Below are 13,478 nucleotides of genomic sequence, written 5' to 3'. Positions count from 1 at the left end.
ACATTCTATTTTGCTCAAAAAGCACACAAGCTGCACGCAACCAATCCATGTAATCTTTTATGAATTCCTACTTTGGAAATAGAACCAGTTTGACTCAAGATTGGGATACAGACAGACTCTAACCTCACATCTTGATTGCATTGCTTCAGCTGAGATGTCACCTTTTTTTATAAAACCTTAAATAATCTCATGATTTAAAAGAAGTTCTGTGATTTACATATTAATGAAGTGAACGTGGAACCCATTCTAAAAGATGAAAGACTTAAAAGTAACCTAGGTTTGTTCAATATACCATTTCAGTTGCATGACACTGTGACCTTTTGCTATAAATTCTGTGTCTTATGATCCTGTTCCACAGTTACCTGATGAAGGAGCAGTGCTCAGAAAGCTAGTTCTTCTGAATAAACCTTGGATTATAGCCTGGTGTTGTGTTTTTTTAACTTTGTCCACACCAGCTCCTCCATATCACAGTTATATAAGGCATTGGTGAGACTAAAATTACACTATTGTGTCCAGTTTTGGTCTCCTTATTTGAAGAAGGATGTACAGTAGTGGCACTGGAGGCAGTTCAGACGAGGTTAACAAGATTGATTCCAGGGATGAAAGGGCTGTTGCACAAGGAGCAGTTGAATAGCCTGGACTTGTACTCGCTGAGGTTCAGAAGAATGAGTGGGGGAACTGTTTGAGGGATATAAAATGCTGAATAGGATTGATAAGGTGAACAAAAACCAAAAGAATTGCGGATACTGTAAATCTATAAGGTAGATGTTGAAGAGATTATCTCCTTTGCGGGACAGTCTGGAACAACAGTTGATCGATATAGAGTGAGAGAAGGTAGGTTCAAAACTGTGGAAGTCACTGTCTCGGAGTGCAATGAAGGTAGAATCAATCTACAGGTTCAAGAAAGAAATAGATGTTTCTGATGAAAAGCAGGATAAAGAGCAACAGAGATGGAAAAGGAAAGTGGAAGTGAGACCTGGATAAGATTAGCCATGATCATGTCAACTGGCTGACCAGGCTCAAAGGGCTGAATTGCCTACTCCTGCTTCTAATTCGTGTTTTGTTACGTATCCAAAATAGTCTGGCTGTGGTAAAAGCCACCCATGTCATGACAGAGCTTTATTCCTAGCTGGTATCAGTTCTGAAAAAGAGTAACTTGACCCAACATTAACTCTGCTTTCTCTCTACTGATGCTGCCAGACCTGCCGGGTTTCTACACCAATTTCTTCTTTTGTTCCTTATTTTCATATTCCATTCTCTTTTAATAAAAACCAACATTCCACTTGCCTCGTGTATTACCTGCTGAATTTACATGCTAACATCTTGTGATTTGTGTTAGGTGTCCCAGTAGTTCAGGCAGCATCTGAGGAGCAGGAAAATCAACGTTTTGGGCAAAAGCCCTTCATCAGGAATAGAGGCAGAGTGCCTGTAGGGTGGAGAGATAAATGAGAGGAGGGTGGGGTGGGGAGAATGTAGCATAGAGTACAATGGGTGAATGGGAGTGGGGATGAAGGTGATAGGTCAGAGAGGAGGGTGGAGTGGCAGGGCAGAGGAAATGACCTGGGAGTTGCAGTAGGAGAGGGACTCCCTGAGATTCTTGTAGATAGAGGAGGAAAACTTCTTCAAGGCAGGCATCCTTGCAAGAGGATTTGCAGTAGGGTTAAAATCAACTAGGTAAAAACAAGGACTGCAGATGCTGGAAACCAGATTCTAGATTAGAGTGGTGCTGGAAAAGCACAGCAGTTCAGGCAGCATCCGAGGACCTATCACCTCCATTCCCACCCCCATTCACCTATTGTACTCAATGCTACTTTGTCCCCACCCCCACCCCTCCCTCATTTATCTCTCCACCCTGCAGGCACTCTGCCTCTATTCCTGATGAAGGGCTTTTGCCCGAAACATCGATTTTCCTGCTCCTCGGATGCTGCCTGAACTGCTGTGCTTTTCCAGCATCACTCTAATCTAGAATCTGGTTTACAGCATCTGCAGTCCTTGTTTTTACCTAGTTGATTTTAACCCTACTGCGAATCCTCTTGCAAGGATGCCTGCCTTAAAGAAGTTTCCTCCTCTCTCTACACGAATCTCAGGGAGTCCCTCTCCCACTGCAACTCCCAGGTCATTTCCTCTGCCCTGCCACTCCACCTTCCTCTCTGACCTATCACCTTCATCCCCACCCTCATTCACCCGTTGTAATCTTTGCGACCTTCCCCCACCATCTTCCCTGACCTATCACCTCCATCCCGACCCCCATTCACCTATTGTACTCTATGCTACTTTCTCCCCACCCTGCTTTCATTTATTTCTCCACCCTGCAGGCACTCTGCCTTTATTCCTGATGAAGGGCTTTTGACCGAAACACCGATTTCCCTGCTCCTCGGATGCTGCCTGAACTGCTGTGCTTTTCCAGCACCACTCTAATCTAGAATCTGGTTTCCAGCATCTGCAGGTTTCTTTGTGCTCTAGTCTTTCTCACTTAAAATAATATCCAGCAATGCTATTCTTGCTAAAGTGCATAACTTCACATTTTTCCACATCATATTTGATTTGTCAAATGTTGTCTCTCACTTAGCCTTTCGATATCCATATGTAGATTCTTTGCACAACCCTCACCAGTTGCCTTTCACCCAATTTTGTGTAATCTGCAAACTTGACCAGAGTGCATTGACTTTTCTCATCTAAGCTATTAATACGTGTTGTAAATAATTGCTCATCCAGCATCGATCCCTGCGACACTCCACAAGTTGCAGGTTACACAGTCATCTGGATGTGGAGCCACTGATACCCTGTATAACCTCCCTGCTTTTTCATGCCAACATTCTACTTGCTTTCCGAATTACTTGCTGCACATGCATATTAATCTTTTACGATTCATGCACTTGGACACCCAAATCCTGCAGGATCTCAAAGCTCAGAAATCTCTCACAATTGCAATTATATCCTTTTTTATTTTTTCCTGCTAAACTGGGCAATTCATATTTTCATACATTAGTTTAATTTTCCAGATCTTTGCCCACACACCAAGCCTACTTTAGTTTATTGAGTCCTTCCAGCGTACTCTTCATAAATTACCTTCCTATCCACCTTTGCGTCATCAATAAATTTGATCCCTTCTTCCAAATCATTAAATGCATTTAAAGCATCGAGTCCCCACCACTGACCCCTGGCACCACAGTGTCCATTACATTTTGCCAACCAGAAAATGACCCATTTATGCCAATGCCCTCTTCCTGTCAAATCATGGGTAACAAGGAAAATTAAGAACAGTATTAAATCCAAGGAAGAGGTATAAAGATTGGCCAAAAAAAAAGCAGAGCTGAGAATTATGAGCAGTTTGGAAATCAGCAAAAGAGAATAAAGGGATTGTTTAAGAGGGAGAAAATAGAGGACGAGAGTAAGCTTGCAGGGAACATAAAACTTGATTGTATGAACTTCAATAGGTATGTGAAGAGTTAAAGATTAGTGAAGGCACATGGAGATGTTAGAATGGAGAACAAAGAGATGGCAGACCAATTAAATACATTAGTTTTGCCCTCACAAAGGGATTCACAAATAATGTCCCAAAAATGTTGAGGAGCCTGGAGTCTAGTAAGAGGGAGGAACTGTTGGAAATCGATATTAGCAGGGAAATTGTGTGCAGGAATTAGATGAGATTAAAGGCCAATAAGTCACCAGGGACCAAAAATCTACATTCCAGGGTACTTAAAATAGTGACCCTAGAAATAGTGAATGCATTAGTAGTCATCTTTCAAGACCCTATACACTCTGGAACAGCTCTTATGCATTAGAGGGTAGCTACTGTCACCACACTATTTAAAAAAAGGTAGAGAGAAAACACGAGGAATCATATGTTAGTTAACCTGACATTGGTAGTGGGGATAATCCAAAGTCCATTATAAAAGATTTAATAGCAGAACACTTGGAAAACAATGACAGGATCAGACAAAGTCAACATGGATTTACAAAAGGGAAATCATACTTGACAAATTTACTGGAATCTTTCAAGGATGTAGCGAGTAAATTTGATAAGGAGAAGCCAGTGGATGTGACTTACTTGGACTTTCAGAAGGCTTTCAATAAGGTTCAACTTAAGAGACTTCCATGTAAAACTAAAAGGCTTGAGACTGGGGGTAGTGTGCTGATATGGATAGAGAATTGGTTGTCAGACAAGAACCAAAGAGTGGAAAGAAGCAGGCATATTTGTCAGTTGCAGGCAGTGCCAAGTCAGGGACTATAGGGATCAGTGCTGGACCCATATATTTATAAAATATTCATGATTTCGAGGAAACTGAAAGTAAAATATCCAGGTTTGCAGATGACACAAAGCTGGGTGGCAGGATGAGCTGTGAAGAGGATGCAGGGATGCTTTAATGTGATTTGGACAAGTTGAGTGAGTGGATAAATGCTTGGCAGATGAGGTACAATATTGATAAACATTGGTAGCAAATATAGGAAGACAGATTATTATCCTAAAGGCAATAGATTGGGAAAGGGAGAGATGCAATGAGACCTGGATGTTTTTGTACATCAGTCATTGAAAGTAAGCAGGTGGTGAAGAAGGTAAATAGTATGTATCAAGAGGAATCAAATACAGGAGCAGGGATGTCTTGTGGCATTTGTATGAAGTTGAGAGTATGGCGCTGGAAAAGCACAGCAGCATCTGAGTAATAGGAGAATCAACGTTTTGGGCATAAGCCCTTCATCAGGAATCATGCTGAAGGGCTTATGCCCAAAATGTCGATTCTACTACTCCTCAGATGTTGTCTGGCCTGCTGTGCTTTTCCAGCACCACACTCTCGATTCTGATCTCCAGCATCTACAATCCTCACTTTCTCCTCCGCAATTGCATGGAGCTTTGTTGAGACCACACCTGGAGAATTGTGTGGAGTTTTTGTCTCGTTGTCTAAGGTAGGATGTCTAGCTGTGAAGGAAGTGCAACAAAGATTTAAACAGATGTTTTCCTGGGACAGCAGGACTAACATTTGAAGAGAGACTGAATCAATTAGGATTATATTCACTGAAGTTGAGAAGAATGAGGTATGATCTCATAGAAAATAATAACATTCAAATAGGATTCGAAAGGGTAAACACAGGAAGAATGTTTACAATGACTGGGGAGTCCAGAACCAGGGAGTCACAGTTTAAGGAGTAGGCCATATGACATATGCTATTTAGGACTGAAATGAGAAGAAATTTCTTCACCCATAGTGTTGAGCCTCTCAAATTCCCTACCACAAGAAGCAATTGAGGCCAAAACATTGAATATTTTCAAGAGGTTAAGTATAGTATATTTGGGACTTACAGGATCAAAGGAGAAATTGAGGACTGCAGATGCTGGAAAGTCAGAGTTGAAAAGTATGGTGCTGGAAAAAGTACAGGTCAGGCAGCATGCAAGGAGCAGGAGGTTTGATGTTTCGGGCAAAAGCCCTTCATCTTTGGGAGAAAGCAGGAACAAGGTACTGAATTGGATGATCAGCAATGATCATATTGAATGGCGATGCAAACTCAAAAGGCCAAATTGTGTACTCTGATCCCTATGTTCCATATTTCTGTCCATGTCAATGTTATCCTCTACACCAAGAGATTTTATTTTCTGCAGTAATCTTGATGTGGCACTTCTGAAAATCTAAGTTCGGTATATTTTTAATAGTACACGTCACTTCTTCAAAGATTGCCAATAAATTGGTTAAACATGATTTCCCTTTCAAAAAGCCAAATTGTTTCTGCCTGATTAACTTGAACTTATCCAAGTGCCCTATCATGATGTCTTTAATAGCAGCTTCCAGTATTTTCCATATGACCAATCTTAAACTAAGTGACCTATAATTTACTGCTTTCTATCTCTGTCCTTTTTTGGAGAAAGGAGTTAATATTAGCTATTTTCCAACCAAATGGAACCTTCCCCAAATCCAGTAAACTTTGACAAATTAAAACCAGTGAAATTTAACCAGTAAAACTATCTAATATCTCACTGGCCATTTCTTTTAAGAGCCTAGGATGCAAATCATCTGGATCGGAGTTCTGAAGAAGAGTCACATCGGACTTGAAACGTTAATTTTGTTTCTTTTTCCAGACACATTTTTAGACTACTGTGATTCCCCCAAAATTTTCTGATATCGTATCGAGACATTGGAGATTGATGGGTAACCTTGTAGAAGTTTATAAAATCATGAGGTGCCAGGTAGGTTGCATAGCCAAGGTCTTTTTCCTTGGGTGGGGAAGTCCAAAATTAGAGGATACAATTTTAATAGGGAATAGAACAGAGTAGAATAGAATTTTGTTGTCATGTGTACTTTTACATGAAAAATATAGTGGAATGTTTTATAGGTCACTTCAAATGGAGCCTACATCAATACAGAAGTCATATAACATAAAAAGAAAAGTGTAAAATTAAGACAAAGTTCATCACAGTTGCATTAACTGTTGCTGGGTTTGGGGAAAGCCAATTAAAGAATGGTTGAATACTCAGCCAGGACGAGACAGCCATTCTGGGATTAGAGCGCCATTCTGGGGCAAGACTGCCACGCCACCCACTGGAATACTGGGCTGGAACCCTCTGCCAAAAAAGACCGCCATGTTGGGCCAAGACTGTCACTCCTGGATGAGACCATCTGCCAGACTGCTGGAATACCTGGAAGCTGAAGACAAAGATCTCCACACTGACACAAGTGGGCAGCACTGTGGCATAGTGGGCGGCACGGTGGCATGGTGGGCAGCACGGTGGCATAGTGGTTAGCACTGCTGCCTCACAGCATCACAGACCCGGGTTCATTTCCCGCCTCAGGCGACTGACTGTGTGGAGTTTGCACGTCTCCCTGTGTCTGCATGGGTTTCCTCCGGGTGCTCCGGTTTCCTCCCACAGTCCAAAGATGTGCAGGTCAGGTGAATTGGCCATGCGAAATTGCCCATAGTGTTAGGTAAGGAATAAATGTAGGGGTATGGGTGGGTTGCGCTTCAGCGGGTCGGTGTGAATTTGTTGGGCCGAAGGGCCTGTTTCCACACTGTAAGGTAATCTAAAAAAAATCTAATCTAATCTAATCCATGCCAGGACAAGACCACCATGCCTGGACAAGACCGCCACACCAGGAGACTGTCACTGTGTGACAAGAGCACCACTTGTCCTTCAGGAGTCCAGGCCTAGCCATGGCCGGGGAGTCTTGGCCTAGACTGACAGTCTGGGTGGGGGATTCAGCCTGGGACCTGCTCCTCACTCACTGAGAGAACCCGGGCTGAGTGGAGCCATGTCGTGCTCATCCTGGTGTTGCTGCTGCTGCCGCCGGAGGACTCCTCCTTCAGCTGCCACTCTCCAGACAAGCAAAGAAAATAATGCAAAAAGAAAGAGAAAAGAAAAAGAGTTAAAGAATAAAGAAAAAAAGAAGATAAAGAAAGCCAGGATCATATAAGCCCAGGTTCAGCCCACCTACTCCACCACCAACTTGGAAGAAAAAGGTCTAAAGTGAGAGGGGAAAAATTTTAAAAGGACGTGAGGGGTAACATTTTCACACAGAGGGTGGTGCATGTATGGAACAAGCTGCAAAAGAAAGTGGGGAAAGCTGGTACAATGACAAAATTTAAAAGGTGTCTGGATAGGTAAATGAATAGGAAGAGTTTAGGCGGATATGAGCCAACTGCTGGCAATCGAGACTAGGTCAGACTGAGATGTTTGGTTGGTATGGATGAGTTGGACCGACTGGGTATATTTCCATGCTGTCTGACTTCACCACTCTAACTGGTCAACCCACAGTTTCAACAGTTTGCTAACTTTTCCCTCCCTCATGATTTTCTTGACTTCCTCCTTCCCTTCCATTTCCTGAGTGTCAATTATTTCCAACATGTTAGTTGTATCCTTCAGAATGAAGACCGACACACAATAACAATTCACTACATTCTGTTTTTTTTACCCTCTGCTTAACAACTTCCTGCAGCATGATGCTTTCGCTAGTCTGTTTAATCACTTACGTTCATCTGCACAAGCTGAGCACTCCTCAGACCTATTTGACCATGACAATGTCTGATGCACCTCCATTACTGTCTGCTGACTCATGATCATATCCACCTGTATCTCATGCTGATTAAAACAGAAATTCCTGCTTTGAGAAGTGTGACTGTATTTCAGAATAAGATTTCCAGATATTTCTCCCCTTCCCTTATGTTGTATAATGTCTGCAATTTCACTTGTAAATCAATAGTCCTGATTCAGAATTCCTCTAGATGCTTGCAATTTCTGAAAACATGTTGGTCCTTGATGCCTTGGCATCTAAAACCTGCTACAGTCCACAGTTACATCATAGTATCTGTTCTGCCATTGTTGCTTATGTTTCTTTAGTTAATTTACTTTAATTACTTTGTGCATTAATTTAGAATAATTCCTACATATAAAGAATCTACTGTGCACCTTAATTGCTCAAAAACTACAACTAAAATTATGGTTTTCTTAATAACACAGCTATGTATTTCAGGTATTTATTTTAATATCTTACTTTTTTTATTTATATTGTTTCATGTTTTATTTATTTTGTTTTAACTCTGGTGTCCAAAGCTAGTAATTAACACTACCTCTCACACGAAGCACGTGCCAGGCAATCAAATGACTGGTTTTCTAGCACTACCCAAAACATCTGGCACCACCACACTCTACTCCCAAATTGAAAGTGAAACTGCCACCACTGCTTTCTCTTTCTTTGGAATACCCAGCAGGTCTGACAGCATCTGTGGACAGAAAAGCAGAATTCGCATTTTTGGATCAAATCTGACACTTAGGCATTGAAGGAAGTTTGATGGTTAAATGTAATTGAAATGTGGGGATTGAGGGAAAAAGAAGAATAAAAGAGAAGAACCGGGATAAGGTGGAGGGCATATGAGATTAAATGACAAAATGTCACAGAACAAAAAGCCAAATAGCATAAGGAATTTTGTCAGAAAGAAAGAAAGCTTTGGTCCAGAGTAAAGCATTTATATTCACGCTTTCTGACACTTTTGTCTTTTTACTATAACCTTTATCCGTCCCTTTGCTTTTTGTTCCAGGGCAACTTTATCATATCATCTTTCTTGGAATTGTTCATTATTTGTCTTTCAGATGAGTATCCGACTCTCAGGTAAATGTAAGTGATTCTTGAACATTGTTTTGAAGAAACATGGTATCCTGGCTAATATTTATCACTTAATCAACACCACATATTTGTTTGTGGGAATTTGCTGGTTCCAAATTAGCTACCAAATTTCTTGCACCCCCAACAGTGACTTAACTTCAAAAGTAGTTCAAAAACTCTAAAGTGCTTTGGAACATTCAGCAATCATGAATGATACTATATAAATGCAAGCCTTTTCTTTCTCGATCATGCAATTACCTTGTTAAATACTCCACATGATTATTATATGCTAAATTTATTACTTGTCAAAAATATTCAAAATTACTTAGGTTTGCCCTAGATAAAATAATTTCCTAAATAAAAACCAAAAGAACTGAGGATGGTAGAAATCAGAAACAGAAATTGCTGGAAAATACTCAGCAGGTCTGGTAGCATTTATGAAGAGAAATCAGGGTTAATGTTTCAGGTCTGGTGGTTGAGGAAGGGTCATTGGACCAGAAATGTTGACTCTGATTTCTCTCCACAGATGCTGCCAGACTTGCTGAGCTTTTTCAGCATTCCTTATTTTTGTTTAAAATAATTTTCTGTTCCTATTTCTTATGGTCTATAGATTGGGACATTAGCTCTTTGTTTAGGGGGAGGGAGCAGCGTCACATAAAGGCAAAATGTTCAACTCAAAACCCATCTGTTTACACAGAGTTAAAGTTGGACTTAAATCTATTGATGAGGAAGTCTGAATATAGTGAAAACGTGAAGATACTGTCAAATTTACAGAGCTGGGGAAATGGTTTGCTGAGTAGCAGGTGTGGAGAGATTCCAGGTTCACACTGGTTCAAGTGGTGAAGATTAGTCCGCGGGGACTGAAGATCAGATTTATGAGGTGGGCAGGGTAATGGATCCTGGGGAGACAGATAGGAGTTTAAAGTCATTTGGAGAAACTAATCCAAAAATATTTAAAATTGGAGTATAACATCTGACAGCAGAGTTACTTAAACTGCCACAGTTATGAACAAGCTTTTCCAGTTTGAGAAGCATTTTTTCTTTTTTGAATTTTCTTTGTCCAATTAACAACTACACTGCTGAGTTCATTCTATCAAGTAAATTGTATTCAATCTGTTAATTTTGATAGGCTGTAACTACACTCATTATCCTAACTAGATTCGTAACAATTTAAGTCAAATTAGTTTCAATATCTGACTTGTAAATCCATAAACAATAGAAACTTGTGATGAAATTAAATAAAGAGAATCAAATTCCATCTGTACTTGTACATATCATCAATCTAACTGGACAGTTTGGGGAGTATGAGTTTAGAAGCTAACAAGATTAGATGAATTTTAAAACAGTATAGGGCCCCTTATCTAAGGAAGGTGTGCTGGCATTGGAGGTAATCCAGATAAGGTTCCTTGGTTAGAGGAACTATTTTGAGGAGAGGTTGAGTAGTTTTGGCCTATACTCACTGGAATTTATTGTTCTGCCCAAAACATTGATTCTCCTGCTGCTCGGATACTGCCTGACCTGCTGTGCTTTTCTAGCACCGTATTCTCGTCTCTGATCTCCAGTCCTCACTGGAATTTAGAAGAATGAGAGGCGACTTTATTGAAACATACAAGATTCTTTGGGGATTTGATAGGGTAGATACAGAAAAGTCATTCCCAGTTGTCAGAGAGTCTAGACCAGAAGGCATAATCTCAGAATGAGGGGTTGCCCGTTTAAGGGAGAAATGAGGAAAAATATCTTCTCTCGGAGGGTAGTAAATCTGTGGAATTCTTTACCACAGAAAGCTGTAGAAGCTGGAGCATTAAGTATATTCGGATTGAGATAGCCAAATTTTTAATCAGTAAGAGAATGAGGCGCAGCAGTGGCTCTGTGGTTAGCACTACTGCCTGACAGCGCCAGGGATCCGGGTTCAATTCTCCACCTTGGGTGACTGTGTGTGGAGTTTGCACATTCTCCCTGTGTCTGTTTCCTCCCACAATCCAAAGATGTGCAGTTTAGATGAATTAGCCATGCTAAGTTGCCCATCGTCACGGGTAATTATAGGGGAGGGGAATGGGTCTGGGTGGGTTACTCTTCGGAGGGTCGGTGTGGGCTTGTTGGGCCGAAAGGCCTGTTTCCATACTGTAGGTAATCTAATCTAATCTAATGAAGGGTTATGGGGAGAAAGAAAGAAAGTGAAGTTGAAGACTGTCAGATCAGCCATGATCTCATTGAACGGCAGAGCAGACTCAATGAGTTGAATGGCCTATTTCTATTCATATGTATTATTGTTCAAAAAATGATAGAAAATAACCTTGAGAGACCAAGTAGTGCTGGAAAAGTATTGACCTGCTGGTTTGGTTGTTTTCAACTTCTTTCATGTTCTAGGATTTCCACATTCTGGGAAGTGCACAGATCTAGTCTCCTCTCAAAAAGATGGAAAAAATATAATGATGAATTGCCATTTCATCAGCCTACTCTCCGTTAACAGCAGAGTGATGGCATTTTTTTTCCAGTGCTCTTTTGTGGTATTTAACCATCAGTGACATGCTTACCCACATTCAATCTTGATTATTTGGCATTACCATTCCTTTTGCCTTTTGGTTGCGCCAGACACTTTCACAATATTGGTTCAAAAATGGTTAAAACAGCTGATTTCCAGAGATGACTTGAAAACAATTACCAGACATTTACTTGACATTAAGGCTGGATTTGACCAAGTATGGAATCAGTAAGGCCAAGTAAAGTCAGGGGAAACTCTCCACAGCCTGGCATCATGCCTAGCTCAAAGACAGATGGTTGTGGTTATTGCAGGACAATCACGGAGGATTTCCAGGTCCAACCATATTCAGATGCTTCATCAATGACCTCCCTCTATAATATGATCAGAAGCTTGTTGATGATTTCAATATTCAGTTCTATTAAGAATTCAGATAATAAAACATTCCACAGAGCAAGTCTTGCACAATATTCAGTCTTGTGCTTATGTGTCAAGTAATATATGAATGAATGAATGATTTTGTTGTCAAGGGTATTTTACAGTGAGAAAACACTAACAAGAAAGAATTTAATCATATTTCCTTAATACTGAATGGTATTAACATAATTAAATACTCCACTATTAACATTCTGGGGGGGTTACTTCTGATCATGAGCAGAGGAGGACAAACCACATGTAGAAGGTAGTCAGTGAATAGATATTCTGTGGTGAGGAACCCACTTCCCCTAAAAGGCTATTTTCTTTACATATTACCAAGTCAGAACATAGAACTTAGGAGCAGGAGTAGGTCATTTAAGCCTGTTCTGTCATTCAATAAAATCATTGTTGGTAGTGGTCTCAATTTCTTGGTGTATGCTGCCTTATTATCCTCTATTCCCTGGTCTATCAAAAATCAGCCTTCATAAAATGTAATTGTTATGAAGGTGTAGAGGTGTACTGTACCTTTAAGAGGGAGAGGAAGCTCGCAAGGACTGACTGAAAGTCCAGAGTGTCCTGAACAAGGTAAAAATGTAACACTTGATCAAAACAAATACCTGGAGTTGTGTTGCCATGGAACAAAAACAAATTTAAATTCGGCCAGTTTAAAATATGCCCCAGATATCAAAATCCAATCAAATTTGAATTTCACTGTTTGGGAGGACGTCAAACCAATGAAATGATCCAATGTTTTGGGGTATAAAATTGGACATGTTGAACAGTTAGGGTGAGAACAGCAACAAATGCAAACAAACAGACCGCGAGCTGAATAGTTCTCTGAAAGGTACCTATCTATGAAAAATTTGTGCAGAACTCCAAAGTCGACCTCGAGGAATCTACAGAGAACATTTGACATCTGAAGACTGTACCGATGTTTGAAATTGATTTTGCCATAAATTTAAGAGGGAATTTAACGGATCAGTATTGTAGAGTGGGAGGTAAAAGATAGGTTTAAGAGAAAGGTGACCAAAGCAATTCAGTAGAATATGGTGCTTTGTAGGAAAAAGAATTGTAAAAATGAAATATTTCTATAAATGAGATTCTTAAAGCAGAAAAAGAGACATCCAACACTATATAAACATTTAAGAAAATATGAACATTTAAGAATAAAAGTGAAGCAGAAATGGCTTATAGAAGCTCAACTGGGACTCCAGGTTTTATAAGTGGAATGTTGAATATAAAAAACATGAGATAAATCTTGTAATTATGAAAGAAATTTACAAGGTCACAATTGTTGTGTACAGTTTTCAGTATACAACTGTTGGGAATATGCTTGATTTGTAGAAATGATTTACCTGGAGGCTCAGTGTCAGCTCAGTATCGTTGGAAGACCTCTGTTCCGGACATTTATCTTTGCAATGCTGGACAGTTTATTTGTCTATTTTCTAAGATCTTGTAACTAAAGAAGCTGTACCTCGGTAACTTGTACCTAAGAT

This window comes from Chiloscyllium plagiosum, unplaced genomic scaffold (assembly GCF_037043375.1).
Source record: "Chiloscyllium plagiosum isolate Xiang-an unplaced genomic scaffold, Cpla_swu_hap1 HiC_scaffold_19, whole genome shotgun sequence".
Taxonomy (NCBI): domain Eukaryota; kingdom Metazoa; phylum Chordata; class Chondrichthyes; order Orectolobiformes; family Hemiscylliidae; genus Chiloscyllium; species Chiloscyllium plagiosum.
This window is presented reverse-complemented; position numbering follows the sequence as displayed.